This window comes from Anser brachyrhynchus, assembly GCF_964034855.1.
Source record: "Anser brachyrhynchus genome assembly, chromosome: 9".
In the NCBI taxonomy this organism is placed as follows: Eukaryota; Metazoa; Chordata; class Aves; order Anseriformes; family Anatidae; genus Anser; species Anser brachyrhynchus.
Window position 1 is genome coordinate 19,294,254 of NC_137703.1, and position 17,207 is coordinate 19,311,460.

At 41.5% G+C, this 17,207-nt stretch overlaps 1 protein-coding gene across 8 annotated transcripts in view; it reads right to left on the minus strand.

The window, feature by feature from the left end:
* PIK3CB (phosphatidylinositol-4,5-bisphosphate 3-kinase catalytic subunit beta) overlaps window positions 1-17,207 on the minus strand; it is a 109,274-nt gene that overhangs the window by 53,233 nt on the left and 38,834 nt on the right. For 7 of the 8 annotated variants that reach the window (XM_080605185.1, XM_080605183.1, XM_080605186.1 and 4 more), the window contains one exon: window positions 6,023-6,142. The gene's annotated coding sequence lies outside the window, so the exon portion shown is untranslated. Of the gene's footprint in view, window positions 1-196; window positions 1,252-6,022; window positions 6,143-17,207 lie in introns of those variants that run through there. The other variant, XM_080605189.1, reaches the window with a different exon arrangement.

Genomic DNA, 17,207 nt, shown 5'->3' on the forward strand with positions numbered 1-17,207 from the left:
TGATTTGAGCAGGTGGTTATTCTAGATGACCCCTGGTTGTCCCTTCTTATGGAAATTATTCTACAATTCAACGACAGCATAATTTTTAAAATAGCATGTAAATGAGATTATCATCGTCAGAAACTTTTTCCTGCAAAACAAGTGTACAGGTAGAGAATGGCATTATTAAAATGGTATTCCAGACCTGGAGACTTACCAGAACCGGCAGGAACAATGAAGATAAGAGGAAATTACTCCTTTATGCTCAGGTAAATAAGCTTTGCTCCTGCTCCCTCCAAAGGTTATTCATAATGAAACAGACAACTGAATAAAACTTTAGTCCCAGGCTTTTGATTTCAACTTCAGACAATTCACAGGGAGTACAATATTCATAATGAGTACTAAAGTAACAAAGTTGTTTCTCTCAGCTAATTCATGACTATCCTTTGTTTTATCTTGAAATTGGTATATAGATATTTTAGATACATATCTATAAAATTTTAGATGTGTGTGTATATATTTATAATGAGCTTCTGACCATCTTTTTGTATTGTACAGCTAAAGTGAGTTGCAGAGAGAAGAACTTATTTCACCTTTAAATGCTACTGTCTGAAATTGTCTGCAGGTGCATTTGATCACTGGATCACACTGAAGCTGGGACCACTATAAGAAAACATCCTTCCTCTTTCAGTGCAATGGAATCCAGTTCTGAATGGTCAAGAATGGAGAGAATATAAAGAAGTGGAAGAAAGCAGCTGATAAGGAAAGCAGCATCATATAAATAGCAGGTAACGTGATACCTTGACTAACTGAGTCAGGGAGTTGGATAATCCGGTGTTCTGTGCTGGTGAGAACATATGTGGGTGTTCACCTTCGGGAAAATTAGTAAACAGCTCTCTTCAGACATTTCAGGGGCTTTCAAAAAAAGTGGTAGGCAGAGTGGGACCTGACGTGAAGACCAATGCATTCTGCCCTAGCATAGTCCAGCTCAGTAAAGCGAGACTATAGATTTGGCAGATTAGACCTGGTTAGTTCCAAACCTAGATAATTTGCTTTAGATAATCCAGAACACTGTAGGTATTTTATGTACCAGGGAAAGGTTAGCACAAAGTGTTAGAATATGTTGAATTCTGCTTAATTGTCTTTGAATTATTCAGAACTGCCTGTTGGTTCTCTGTTTTATAATATCTATGTTGCATATAGCCCTATATATGCACATATACATACATGAATTTATATATATAATATAAAAATATGTATTTTTGAAATATAAATACTTCCAAAGTAAAGCCATACACACCACCTGTGTGTGTGTATATATATAAATATATATGCAAAATGAAAAATAAAGCGTAACAAAAAAAAGGTGAATGGAACTGGCACAAGAGAAAAAGTAGGACTGGGCAGTCAGACTGAAGGGGGAAGGAGGAGAAAAAGTTGAACCTTAACACAGAAAAAAGATGTCATTTTAACACAGGTGAGACCAAAAAGTTTCTTGGGTTGCATACCTGAACATAAAATAAGTTCGGGGTTTTTTTGTTCTTATTTCAAAAGACTACATAATGTGTCTGTTGTAAATCTGAAGAGATGCATTAAAATCTGGAGTTTTGATTTTATTGATTTATTCTACAAAGCAACCTGTAGTCTCCCCCCTTCTTACCCTCATGTTCTATTGCTATACAGGAATTGTACGAGATTATTCTTCCTATTCTAGCAAAAAATAGCAAATACTAAATCAGTACTAATTCTGCTCCCTCGTGTTTTCTTGCCTGTTCTATCATGCAGGATAATTACTTTTTCCACTGTAAACAAGGAGGAAAGGAAAAGTAAACATTCCACTTAAAAGGCATTTAAATATATAAATGGTTAATATTTCATTTCAAATTGTATAAATGGACCTAGACCTTCAAATTTCACCAGAAGCCAATTGTTTCCTTTAGCTATTAAAATGTTACATCTCTAAATTATGAGCTGGATGACTTCCTTCTATAAAAAAGACCAGAAATTGAGGTTTTCCTATATATAGATACCTTTTCACACAGGGATTAGAAGATTCACTTCTCAATTATTTCTGATCTTTCAATCAAAACCTCTAGGAAAGAGGGTTATTCTCCAGCAGACAAGTTGTATGCATCAGAAAGAGGGGTTAAAAAAGTAAAATAATTAAAAACAGCGGGAAATTAATTAGGAGTGAAATTTTCTCCGAAAAGGAGGGCACACATTGAAACACAAAGCTATCACATAAGCAGACTAGGCCTAGGATTCAAATATAGAGGTGCCATGGATTCTACAAGTTAGAAAGATGCTCTGTAAGGGAAGGAGAGAAAAAAATAAAAAAAGAAAAAAAATCAGACTAGACATTTTTCCTGGTGGGGTCTTTTTGTTCCAGAGATCAATCTGGTCTGAATTCCTAATTTGCATCAAGATGCGGGTTCTCCTGCAGTACCAGCTTCATTGTCACCCACTGCACAGACTCAGAGCTGGCTCTTCACAGCCATTTGTTACATTAACAGGACTGTTCAGGGCTGAATAAGCATTGAAAGAAATACAGCAATTCGTGTCTAATGCAAACAGCTGGATATATTTTATGTACCTCTCGTGACATTCATAAAGGCAACTGGAAATATAACGCCAGTTGGTAGAAAAGAAGAAACATCAAAATTGCATGCAATCAATATTTTTGTCAAGAAGTTAACGGAATAAAGCTGAAAGTAGTTCTGGCCATAAGGACCAAAAATAATTAAGACTGTCGAAGAATCACAGAATAATTTAGGTTGGAAGGGACCGCTGGGAGTCACCGTGTCCCAAGTTTGTTGCAACACCCAACTTAAAGCACAGATACTTTTCAAAGTCTCCAAGGACGGAGCCCCTCCAGTCTCTCTGGGCAACCTGCTCCACCCTCACAGTCAAACTTTTTCCTTCTTTTCAACCGGGATTTCTTTTGGGGAACCCGTGCGTTCTGTCAGTTGCGTTCTGCCTTTCTCTCCGCCTCTCGGGAGCCTGCCCGTGCCCCTGCAATCCTCTTTCAGGCGGCGCAAAACCGCAGCGCGATCTTTTCCCCCCTCGCCCTCTCCAAGCTCAGCCCGCAGGCGCGCCACCCGCCTCGGCCGCCCGTCCCCTCGGCAGCCGCAGTCCCGCGCTGGGCTCCCCGGGCCGCTCCCGGCCCCCTGGTCCCTGCGGGGCCCCGCGGCGCCGAGCGGCGGCCGCCCGCCTGCTCCTGCCCTGCCGGCAGCAGGCCCCGCTCCGCTCGGCCGCCGCCAGGGCGCAGCGCAGCCCCGCGCGCGGGAAGGGCCCGGGGGGCAGCCGCGGCCCGCTGAGGGACTCCGGCCGCTGAGGGACTCCGGCCGCTGAACGCCTTGCGGGGAGGCTCCGAGGGAGGCACGGGAGGAGCTGCGGGAACCACAAGTTCACCGGCCACCTCACACACGAGCTGGGGTCGAACGCAAGAGCTGGTGTCTGGCTTGCATAACCCCACATACAATGGCTTACAGTGCCTCAAGCTGCCTCCTGGAGACCTTTTTGTATCTGATTTGTTCGGAGAGCTTGGTTTCAACTTTATTGCCAGTCTGTTTTGGTAACTTGATTACTGGAGCCAGTAATTAGCTTGTCAAAATAAGTATGTAAGCAGCAAACAGGTATAATTTTATTGGGACATTGTCACAGCTGCCTGTACTTACGGTACATCATCTGGTAAGTTAGTAAAAGTCAGGGGACTGAGAACAGTTTCTGAAAACTGCAGAGGTCAGACTTCACGTATCAGGTGCTACAAGAACCTTTTGAGAATGTATTTACTGACCACGTATGGTCTGGGATCAGTAACACACACATGTTCAGGTGCTGACAGCCTTGTAGCATTCGCTCCAAGTTCAAGTACTCAGAGGAAGGGAACTAACATGCACATCAAACTCTTTAAATGCTTGTTTATTTGAAACTTTAAAGTTATCAGTACAGATGTGTTAGTCTGGCAATTAAAACCACTTTGGAAAAAATATCAAGTAGGAAGCCTTTAGCTTGTCTGACTAGGTTCACAGACACTTTTCCACCCCGATACACATCCCTTTTTTAAGGAGCTGTGAGGAGTCATTTCCTTTTGGCAATAAAAGCAAGATGCCAAAATACACTTGTTGAAAACCAAAATAATTTTCCACTCCCTTTCAGTTCTAATAGAAAGGAAAAAAAAACTGGCTAACTATGCATTCAAGTGCACTTCCAGTGACTTGCGAAATCACATTCACATATCACATAGCACGAGTAAACCCCGTCCCCCCCAAAAAAAACCAGACAAAACATGCAGAATTTTCCCCATTTCTAACCCATACAATGATGTTTAAACATCCCCCATCTGATGCAAATAAGTTGATAGAAAAAATATTACATTCCCATTTCAAGCAACTGAAGCACACGGTAATTAAGAATTACGCTTTGTCAGTTATCTAAATTTTTAGGTTTCTGGTACCAAAACGTGCAATTCGCAGTCCCAGAGGTAGGTAGCTAAGCTTCTTATACCATAAATGAGACAAAATTGAGCTGGAAGTTAATGAGACACAGCGAAGAAAAACATCTGAGATTCATAAATTGAAGACTTTTGCTGGGTTGATGGATGATGGAACTGCAATACAGGACAACACTGCCAGTGACAGCTAGACCCATTCTTCCTCCCAGTCCCAGCTATTCATTCCTTTCCTTGGACGGTCTTAAGAGTTCATGTTGTACCAATACAGACCCTGTCTAAAAACTGATAAAGACTAAAAACATCTGTTCTGCCAGGTTAGTTATAACTTCAGTTGGATTCACAATCCATTTCACTGCATTGACACTTGTAACAGCACAATGGGAGACATTAAGAGAAATTACTGTCCAGAAGGAGGAGGGAGGATGCAGCTATAAACAACCAGGCTGGCTTAAAACAGTTATCCAGTGATAGTGACAGTGGTAGACTCGTATCACTGGCTTGCGGGGAGGCTCCTATATCGCACTGGTACATATATGACTTTCCCTTCCCTGGAGTAAAGTACGTAAATACTCATTCTAGTGTTCTGGTTGTTGTTGTTTTTTGTTTTGGTGGTGGGTGGGTGGGTTGCAAGGGAGACGACTCCCCTCTCAGATCTTTATGTATTCATTAGTCAGTGACGGGATGAAGACACCAAGGTGGGGGGCAGCAGACATCAGTGGAGATGGACAGACACCACTGGAGAGGACACAGACCCCCAGACCCTCTTTTTCCTTTTCATTATGTTCAGATCACCAGGTTACAGGCTGTTCTAGGGTGGAAGGACTCTGTCTCCTTTACATTCAATCTGTATCACTTTGCAAATTAGAGTTCAAATTTACTTGGCAGAGAAAGCCAGCAGAGAAAACAGCACAGCTATTAAGGGCTAACTGAGAAAGGAAACATTTGATTCTTTAATCTAATTCTAAACATTGGTGTCAACCAGAAATTTTTAGTGTAAACACTGCAAACCTAGTAAATTTTCCTGTGCCTCCTTTATATTTGAAAAATACATACATATTATACTATACTATATATATATTATACTATATAGAGAGAAAAATACAGCTTCACAAAAGATGGAGCATGTTTACTCCCTCTGAACAATCTATCGAAAAGGAAAAAAAAATTACATTTAACATGAAATACTCTAAAATATCAAAGCCACACACAGAGCGCTAGAAGTGGAAAGTTACAGACAAAAACAGTTTTCAAATTCTGTTGGAGATGCAGGCAGGGCTTTAATATTTGCCAGCAGCTCTAGGTTTATATGCAACAGCCTCTGCAGTAGGCCACTTCCTGCTCAAAACCATACCCAGAATAGACAGGATCCTACAGAAAAATAGAAATAAAGCCTATCTAAATTTCATAAGATACAATTGCTACCAAGACGGCAGGTGCTTCAGTAAGAGTCCAAAAGAGTGACCATTAACAACTGATTGAAGTGAGTATGGAGTCATTCATTTTTTTAATGCAATTCAAAGTTAAATACAATAATAGCCCAATAACTAGGCTACTGACTTCACAAGACAAAAAATTAACTGTAATACTTACTTCAGGGAATCCGTTCCTGTTTCAGTCCAACCGTGTAGTGAAGTTACTTCTATTAAACATTGTTTTCCTACTATTTCCCTTGTTTTCTCGGGAGGTTCTACAAGATGACCTAAATGTGACCTAAAAAAGAAAAACAACATAATGTAATTCACAAAATGAGAGCTTCACCAATTCACATTTGGTTTAATGGTGCCGTGAACTGTTTGTGCAGAAATTTCTGATTAATCACACATTTTCATTGTTTTCAAATACTATAATGTCATATTCATGTCACACGATCTAATTATTAAATGAGTGCCAAATCCTCAAACAAGAAAAAAAGGAAAAACGTAGAAGATGCCATTTCTTCTAACAATATAGGTATAAGAGTAACTGTATAATCTGTACATATATCCAGGGTCACTCCATCCCAGGAGCAGAATCTGGCACTGAAATGCAAACCAGGCTCTCAGCAAAATTAAACAAGCAAAGAAAAATATTTAAACCGGCCTTGACAACAAAGCGGTGCTATCAGTTTGCACTGGTATTATCTGCAGGTCATGCCACAAAACACAAGGCAGGTAACTACCTTCCTCCTCCCATGAACAGTTCTTCTGAAACACACTGAATCTGTCTACATTGTGCTTGTGAGAACTCTACACAACTCAGCAATCAGGAGCAAGGGCTGCCTTTCCCCTGCCCCATGCAGGGCAGAACCTCGGTAGGAATTGGCACTGTAGAGCCCTGGGAAGCAATTTAGCTCTCTTCAGCGGCTTTGAGGCAAAAGCAGTTGCTGCCCCACCTGCCTACATATGAAAAAAATTGAATTACAGCTCCAGACACAACCTTCTGAAAGCAAGGTTTTGATACGGAAAGGTGTGAACTAGTCCAGAAACTTCCCATGATTAAAGTCTAGGCGCCTACGACAGCCAAAAAGGAAGACTAGAGAAAAATGAAGGAGGTCTTACAGGATTTAAAACTTGTAAGGGCACAGGAGCAGTGTAAATGTCTTATAACCAATGCTAAAGTACCAGTCAGGCATTAGTGGAACCAGATGAATCAGAATTAAAAACTAAGGGACAAAAAGCAGGAGTTTGTGAGGGAGTGTGAAGTACATCACACTACAAACACGAGATAAATAGCAGTTACTTCCAGAACTTCCTCCCGAGGAAACGATCTTTCAACATTTGTGGCCCCCCAAAGGGGAGACGAAGCGCATGTATGAAGTCCCACACCCTGGAGCAGAAGCAGGTTATTTTAACTAAAAACTGGTTACCCCAACATCCCAGAGGTCTCCGGATAACCAGTCAGGTTAGGAGCGCTAACACCCCGCGGGCCTTCCTCAGAACTTGGGGCAAAACAAAAGATGCCTCCGGTAGGCAGTGGCCAACACGCCGGTACTCAGGCTGGAGGCTGGCACGTGGCTAAGTCACGGAGCACCTAGGGCCCACAAATGGTACACATTTAACAAGCCAGCACTTTGGGAATAGCTCCTGTCAAAGTTTATCAATTCTCATCTTCTCCACAGTCCCTCACTTGCTAGATTTCTGTTCATTTTGTTCCAATGCCAGCTGCTCGCTGCCCCTCCCACCCCCCCAGTGTGCTTTCTGCTGCTCCTCAGCCAACTGCACGCTGCAGACCGCCAGGGGGTGGCTGGCCCTCCAGACCTTAAGGCACTGCTGAGGTACAGAGGCCAACTACTCACTACCGTTTTCAGGCGTTTGGAACATGCCCTGCCTTCGTTACAGGCATGCAGCTTTATTTTTCTAGCTAACCAACCTTTCTCATTTTTTGCAGGCGACGAGAACAGGGGTTACGAGAGATGGTTATCAGCGTAAACGCAGATCACATCTGGTCACAACCTTTCAAATGCCAGCACACATTCTGCCTTCAAAGCACAAGTGGGAAGTCTTTCAAAGGCTGGTGACTGTACTACCTAACAGGCCGAGGTACAGACTCGGCTGGCCTATTAGCCAGCCGGTGAGGGCCCCAGGCACACCAGAGACATGGAAACACCACCTCTGAGAACACAGTGAAGATCAGAAGGCCTAACGGTGGGATTGAAGCAACTGTCTCAAGCAGTGAATACAACCTGGACTCTGATGAGCACACACCTTTTCCCCCGCGCATCTCCCTGGGGAATGTGGAAAAAATAGAGCTGTCACCTGGACATCACCACTGGGCCTCCCACATGGGTCTGCCAACCCTGAGCTTAGCCAAAAACACAACACGACAACACCTTCGGCACCTCCCCGTGGGCCCACCCATACCACTTCTACAGCAAGCACGGGGGACCCAGCAGGAAGCCAGCTCTGTTTTCGCTTGCAACTTACAAATGAACATTTTGCAAAATAATTGTTCTTGTGAATCTTTTCGTTACACCCTTCTTACACAGATACACTTTTTATGTTAATCTTTAAAAAAAATGCCATCTTACAAAATAATTCAAGAATCATTAAATTGCTGGGTGGCAATCAAAATCTGTGGCAATACAGTTAAACTTTCTATAGCTCTACAGCTACCCCCTCTATACTTTGTTACATACACAGAAACATTTCCAAATGCATAACAAAAAACTGTACCAGAATGGAAGAAAGGGGGGAAATGTACCAGAAACCATTGAATAAAACTTGTTTTGCATCTAAAGTAAACCCAAAGCAATTATAAGCTGAAGAAGTGATCCACTCAAAACCAAGTAATAATTAGAAAAAAATTAAAAATCCTTCAGAAGCAGCATAAGATGCCACACAGGAGTTACTGGGCTAAGATCCTGGCCCTTCAAGTCTTCTCCACTCTAACAATTTCTCGACCTGCCAGGCAGCCTCCCCTGTGAATTGTGCTAGAGCATATGAAGAAACCATCTGTTAGCACGCTCCAGGTGTGCTTTAGGTAACGGGACTCTGAGGGGGCTAAGTGAATGACACAAGACAGCAGTTTCTTGACAGTTTTCCTCTCTACAAACAGATCTCCTGCTCCAGAGGAACGCACTGAGGAAGGCGTCAGGACCTCTGCTGAAAGCACAGGCAGATGCTCTGGACAGCTACGCAGAAAGAAACGAACAACTAGGGTATTTAGCAGCTCTTGGTTCACATCTTCAGCTACCTCAGAGCTGTTGCATGCATTTCATGCTCTCAATAGCACTGAAGGCTGGACAAGTGAATGTCAAGCTGAATTAGGTACTGTAGCATCCACTCAGCAATGACGAAACTCTCTATTTTACTGAATGTGAGATAAGGAGAAGATCAGCTATCAGAAAATACACCAAACAAATACCTTCCAGTGAACACAACACTGAGAAAAATAAAGCAACATTTTTTCCTCTCTTTCCTAGTCCTATGCTTCAGCAATGGTACACAGAAAATTGTTCAAGAACGCTCAGAATTTAGGCTATTGTACCACAAGTTCAGGAATTAAAACAGTGAGAAAAAGAAGAGCTTGTAGAAGGCACATTTGGTTAAATCCCAGCAACCTCCAGCTTCTACACGCTGCACATCTTAGCACAAACATTGAAACTCCAAGTTAAAGCCTGAATCTGATAAAATGATGTCCCTGGACTTGCACAGACATAGTGCACAGACTGATCCAAGCCACAGCACTGTAAGCATCATCCTAATTACGCCGTGACTGTGGTCACTTCAACAGGAGAGACCACTTTGACCTTTTAAAGGCGGCACTGTAATTTCTGCACTAATACCACGATAAAATATTTCAATCAACAGCACTCTGTTTTACACACAGGAGCACTTTGCCTTGTGTTCTACTTTCGTTGGTGTTTGTAGTTGGTCGAAAACAGTATTAAAAAAAACAACTCAGCCTTTTCTGAACTACCTCACTTCAAAATCCAGAACAACCGACTGTTCTGTGAAGCCCACCTATCTCATACAGGATCTTCTTAACCAAACCAAAACAGGCGTATTTGTCAAGCTCTCATCATGTGAAAACAGCCACAGAAAATAAATAAATAATAATAAAAAAAAAAACAAGCAGAAACGGAAGCTTCAGGATACCAAGTTCTAAGCCAAACGAGATGAATAGGAGATGTGTCAGAGCTACTGGGCAATTACAACCTTGATCTGTTTTTCCTTTCTTAATATGGACAAAACAAAGACCACAGAGCATTTTCATGAATAACTTTAAAACTACAGGGCAGTGTTCCTCTGTAAGTTAAACGGGTAATAGCCAGAAATGTGATTTGAAGCTAAATTCAGTTATGTGTCTTCATTAAGAATAACCTGATATAGCAATTGTGTTTCTCGGGTGGGTGATTCAGAGCAGGAGCCCGGCGCTTGGCTGCTCTGACTCACCCCCATAAGCAACCACACTCACTTTACTCAGAGGGCCAGCCTCCTGAAGCCACGGCTCTGCTCTGGGAGCCCCCTGCAGCCTCCAGCAGGTATGTTTAAGCCTCTCATGCGTTCTAGGTCATAACTAGGTATGACCGAAGTGGAGGGCAAATGATGATCTTTTGCCCTTACAATAAAGTCAATAAAAGAGCGAAAGACTCAGGGTCCTTACTGGCACAAGGCAATGAAGGCCCTTCAACTAAAGGAGAAAAGGACAGCGACATTTTTGACCCTGATCTGCCATCTGAAACAAAAACCTAAACAAACAAAAACCAAGCATGTGTTTTTGTAAAGCCGCAGACAGGGTTTTTTTTCTGTTTTGTGTTTCAGAATGATTCAACTGTTTCTCTTCTGCTCTGCCACCTTGAAAAGAAATGCCTCTGGGCAAAGCAGAAGTGGAACATACCACTGTTAATGAAGCTTAACTAAAACAGACTCTATAAGATAGCATATTTTTTCCTCTCTCGCTCCGTTTGCCAACCTACTATTCTCTGAATTTGAGGGCAGCGTGCTGAAATCAAGATTAGCAAAGTCTCTGCAAGAGTGGGAGAGCCTGCAGATGCACTAGGTATTAGAGAGGGCTGGCGGCTGTGCTGATAGCAGCAATCAGGGAACACCAAACCATCCCAGGAGAGATTCTGAGCATGAGAACAAGCTAGATCTGAGGGTGCTCTGCAGTTCAAAACGCACAAAGTTCTAGGCTGCCCGTGACCGTTTTTATAAAAACGGCAGTGTTTTTATGACTTCTGATGACTCACAAACAAGTGCTTAGATTTGCTTTGTATTGATTCATGAACAGGGGGGTCAAATGAGTAACATCTTCCAGCTCATTTCCAGTTCCAATCCAGTTTAGGGCACAAGTGGTTACTCAACTGGTTGGCTCAGCAGCTCTAAAGTTGGTGACAAAGAAACAAACAGTTTCAGACTCATCTGCACAAAGACACAGGTTCCCCCGCCTCCGGTCAGAGCCCACACCTCACCTGCACCCCCAGGCTGCAGCATTTCTCCAGTTCTCTAGATCTGGAGCATGGGAGCGAAGCATTTAGAGGCCACGGTCACTGAAATGTCACCAGCAGCACCCCTCTTCCCAGGAGTCCGTACCTGCAGACGTACACGTGCACAGAGCGGGAAGCTCAAGGGCCTGAGGCTCAGTTAACCGAACCACTGAGGAGGAGTTGAGGCAGGCGCGAAAGGACCCAGCACCCTGTCACAAGCCCCTGTACCACCTGCGGAGGTGTCTGCAATAGTTCATGAGCTGCCTGCAATAGTTAATGAGCTGCCAATCGACTGCTCTGCAGTCGCTGCGCACCCTCAGCACTCACAGCACTGAACTTCATCTTTCTGAATATTAAAATAGATTGAATGCCATAAAAAAAGTTGGTCTTGCATTGATTTTCATTACACCTAAAGCAGCATTTGAGAACATGCAGAAAATCACTGTTTAAACACAGAAATGTTGGGGGGGAGGGCACTGCCAGCAGCACAGCAATTCCAGTACCTGTGAGACTTGGAGCGATGCACTGGTTATTTTGGTCCCGTATCATGCCACAAGTACTGCCCATACCGGTGTTTTAAAACCTACCTTTGAAGTTCAGTTAATTATTTGGCATAACACAGAACACTAGGTCAACTGACTTGTTAAGGAACAATATTACCTTCCCAACACTGGTTTTTGATTAAGAAATTGTATCTTCATTTAATGAACTCATTAAACGAAACCCATTTTCAAACATTCTAAATTTTATGAAGTCCTTCTCCATTATTTCCCTCTGTCTTAAACTCCGTGGAAGACTTTTTAGGTGTATAGCTATCCCTGTTTAGGCATTTCATCACAATTTTGGATACTTGAATACGGCCTTTACTGGTAATGCAATTTCTTCTCACTGCTGCATCATAGATGTAAAAACACTGCAAAATAAATCCTATTAGTCCCATCTAAAAGTTACCACCAAATCAACAAATATGTATTTGCATTTTAAACAGAGAAACTTAACAATGAGCCTTCATCTTGGCTCTGCAAAGATCTTGTGACAATTAATTAGTTACTTGAAAACATTATTAAGAACAGGACTATTCTTGATTTCTGTTTCTTGTGATCTCTTCTATGCACTCAGTTTTCTTCAGTACTTTCACATGCTGATGTTTCACTTCCCAATTACATGGTGTTAAACGCCTAATATGGTGAAACTCTGCAGATTTACTGTTGTTTAGTTCCCAAATTCTGCTTTTTGTAGTATATTTAATCTTATCATAAATGAGAACACGCTAGTAGAGTTAAATAGGCTAAACAACTAATTTTTCAGTAATTGTTAGGAGCCATTCTGTGAAGCTACCCACTTCCAACTTTGCTCCAGACACCAGTTTTAAAGGCTTTGTTCTCTATGATTAAAACAAGCTCCAAAGTGTGGATTGCAACAGATTTTGAACTAACATGGTAGTGTCTAAGTTTACTTCAAGGACACACTGCTGCAGTCTGACTTGCTGTTTTAATTCCAAACAGTACTCATGACAGGTATCACCAGTGTTTCATCACTAACATGTACAGTGAATGTGATCTGAACTAGAAGTAATCACTAACAACGCATGTGATGAAGGAGGAAAAACTCCAGCACCTCACAAATGCGGTTTACCCTCAACTCCATCCAGCACTCCAAAGCAAATCCACTAAGCTCTCCTGGGCAATGAACTGCAGTGCATTTTCATTTGCTCTTGTTCCCCCCTCCCTCCTCTTTCAGTTAGGGAGACTTCTATTGCTTCATACTCTGGTGCTGGAAACTCAGGGCGTCAAAGAGTTACACGTTATAAGCCAGAACGTACAAATTGGGTTCTCTGTGGGTGTGTAGAAACCCTCCGAAAGCCTCAGCTGTGATACAACACAGAAAGGGGAACCTGGAAGCGAGATGAGCAGGGTCTGAAGAAAGCAAGGACAGCCATGCTCCCGCTCACACCAGCTGTTCGACAGAAAACCTGACGTGCACTTAAATGGGTGGGGGAAAACAGGCAAAACTGAACAGGAAACTAGTAGCAAGCCTGAATACAAGTTTGGGCTCTGGCTTAGTTCATATATTTTCTCTGAAACGTGGAAATGATGGCAGCTTTATGATCTCCCTTTTCTTTCTTGTCTTTATGTATAAATTTACAATTGGCAGTACAATGGTAATCAGTGCACCATTGACATTACAAAATGTAACTGGAAGTGATTTTGGGACCCAATTTTCTAACATAAATGAACACAATCACATTTACAGCTTCTAATAGAACCCTTTGCATTAATAATTTTGTTTACAGCAGATTCTTTTATCCCTTCATTAACTATTTTTTCTTCAATACAATAAAATCTGCAAAGCAGTATATATTGCCAGACTATTTCCCTTAAAGCCTCTTTCCATAAAAGATCTAATCTCAATCAACTGGCACATCCATTATTTAACAGGAAAAAGTGTGCGACTATCAGAGAGACTGCTGTCTTAGAGCTGACGAATAACTCCTAGCATTACCAACTTTTTCTTTTTAAAAAAATCAACAACAAAACAAACAAAAAAAAGCCATGAAACTCCATTCCCTGCCCCTTACCCCAATACTAATAAATTTAATAGCTTTCAGAAATAAACCTGATCAATTAAGTACCAAACACAGGAATAATAACTCAACGGCTGTGTTGATACCAGGCTCGGCTCACAGTAGGGGTTTTGTTTGTTTGTTCTCATTTTGTTGTGATGTATTGTTAGCGATTGCTTTTTCCAAGTGTCTGTACAAAGAGCTAAGCAGCTACGCCCCTGTGTGACGGCAGCGTTGGTACAGCACAGAACTACTTGGGGAATACACTTCCTTCACAAAGAGAGCAACCTGCCTGGCAGATCTCCAGCACAGGCAAACTACTACTGCAGATGCTCTGTTGGATAAACTGCTCCACGCACATTAAGAACAGGTCTATATTCAATGCGATCAAATTGCAGAGCAGTTCTTGACACTGAGATGAACCACAAGCAGCAAGATGGAAAGAATAAAATACAACCTTCTTAACTTTCTGTATAACATCTCTAAAGCCGTAAGACTGAAGAGGAGCCCAAGGAAGGCCAGATTGAAAACAACACAGCCAGGGCCATTTCCACAGCAAGGTGTAGGAGGACTAAGGAGAGGAAGCAGCAGATGCCTTCTAGCAAACATCTTTATCCTCCTCCTAAACTACAAGATTGACAATAGATCGGTTTCTGGCAATAGGCACCTAAATGTTCTCTCTTTCTGTGATAAATGAGAAAGAGCCCCTTCCTCCAGACCAAATGAGGAGAGCCCTTCTCTAGCGACCCCCCTCTGCTCCATCAGAACAGCTTCCCATGCCGCAGCACGCTGCCTCACCTCCAAAGAGCAGCAGCAGCACACCAGGGGTATGAACCTGGGAGCGTAAAAGAGCACCGGAGCAGCAGCATGTGCAATCAAGAAAGGAATTGTTAAAATATGCAGTAAATTCAGTAATCAAAAAAGCGACCCTTTCAAACAAAAGCAAGGGCTTTTCCATTTTCACAGAAAAAATAATGGTTTGACTATAACAAAAAATATCTCACCGTCGCGCTTGACAGCAAAAACTTGATTTACAAAAGGGTGCAATTGAAAATTGAAATTCAAGTTCTTTCCCATGATAAGTCAGAAAGAAACCCTGGAGGTCCCTCCATAATCTGATTTTACTTCCCAGAAGTAAATCACAAAGTAAAGCACATCACAGACCAACAGAAAATTACACAACTCTTGGACCACTTCATTGCCATTGCAACCCAAGAAATCTTTCTTCAGGGTAAATGGATCTGTTAATCACCTAAATGGAGAACCTTGGGCTTGAAGTTTCAGGAATGCCCTTATTTCTGAAAATTCCTCCTTACAAAAGGCGTCAAACCAATTACCTACACAGCAACCCTTTATTACTCCACAAACAGAGTTAAAAAACACAGCAAAAAGTATCATGCTACTTCCCTGCCCAACAAGGCCCAATTAAATTAACGAGGAAGAATCGCCCCCTGGCATCAAGAGGGTGGGAAAATTTTACAATAATTGGTTTGTATTAGGTCTGACTCCAAGACACTTTTTTTTCTTTCTTCATTTTTATCAGTCTCCAGACTATCAGCCTTGTGTTTGAGCTTTATCAGTATGGCACACAGTCAACCTCTTTCATTCTCATGCCAGTGATCCCAGAAGATCAGCCTTAAGCCGTAATGTAGCAGTATTTTACATATCAGCAGGTATTGACGGGAAGATAAAAGTATCCATCAGATGCTGAAGGCCTCATCAAATCCTGTACTTGTACACAATGGAAGCTGATGAGTTATCAAAGTGCAAATAAACCTGAGAATACAGCAATTTGATTTGTGAACTTCACATGAGGAAGAACATAACTTAGGGATGCTACAATAATTACCTGCACTGAGAGGCATAGGAACAACTGCTCTGCCTTCTCCGAAATTTACCTAGAATTTAACTGGAACAGCAATATTGCAGGAAATGGCTATAAATAGAAGGGGGTTAATCACTCAGATGTCTATTCCCACGACAGCAGTACACTAAATATTCTAACTTTTTAATCTTTTAATATGATGCTTTAAAGAGATTTTAGCTGCCGTACTACAGTCTGCGTCTACCTGCTTTTTATGAATAATTTCTCCTATAAAAATAACAATGATACAATGAAGGAGATTTTCTTTCACCAAAAGCATTTCCCCAGAGACCAGCAAAGTCAGGCTGTGCATCAGCTGGGACAATTTGTCATTATGGGGCAACTTAAATGTTGTTTGGTGGTGGTTGCTTTTAAATGAGGCCACTTAAAAATACATTTACAATTTCTTCATCCTAATATAAAGCAAATAAGGCTTATCTGCTATTCATTTCAACTATCATAGCTGCTACAAAGTATTTTTCAATTAAATGTCTCCATTTATCTTAAAGGAGCATCTCAAGCACTTTACGGTCGGTGGTAGCAGATACCACATATCTTCAACAACATAATACAAGAGAAGTTTATCAAGCAAAGACACTGAAGAAAGAAAAAGAAATAGCCTCATCCCTGACGCACAGATGAGAGCATACAATGATAGCCAGACTTTTCCAAGCTCAAACTGCAGCTGTGTGACACACTTAGAAACAAAATCTAATTATTACTGGTCCCCAGCCAGTAGTTTCCCCACAGCATTTCTCACCCAAGAAAATTAACGTTGAAGCTTTCACATTAAACAAAATGGAGTAAAGGAAAAATTACAGAGACTGAAGTTCTTTATTTAAAAAGTGGAAATAGATGAGGTCTTCTATTATTTTATCATGAATAGCGAGACTTTGTCATTTCATGATAAAAACTGAGTGACTTGAATCCAATGTATTTGCAGTGATAGAAACAACGAAAGTAACCAATACATGGATTCAATTTCAAAAGACAAAGAGCTGCTGCAAATCTTGACGAAATTATTAAAAATTCAGATAAGAAATTATGAGGAAAAAACTTCATTGGGGTCTTAATATTACTTCTAACTTTTTCAGCTGTCTTCACATTCCTGGAAATGTTGGTTTTGATGAAAAGCTCAAATTCCTACCAAATAACCTTCTCTTTTTATACAGTACCTGCCTGCTATTCTTATTGCTTTAGCTTTTCATACACCGTCTTATTTACAGCATCGGAAGTAGAAATTACCATAGTTATCAAAACAGACTGCTGTACAGAAAAATTTATATACTTGTAATGGCTGAACTCTAACAAGCTTGGCAGAATCATATTCGGTAGCAAAAAAAATGGTAATCCAATACCTTAGCAACAATTCAGTGAAGGAAAATATTTTTATTATTACTTAGATAAAGAATAGTCAGATCCTTATCTTGAGCATAGCAGA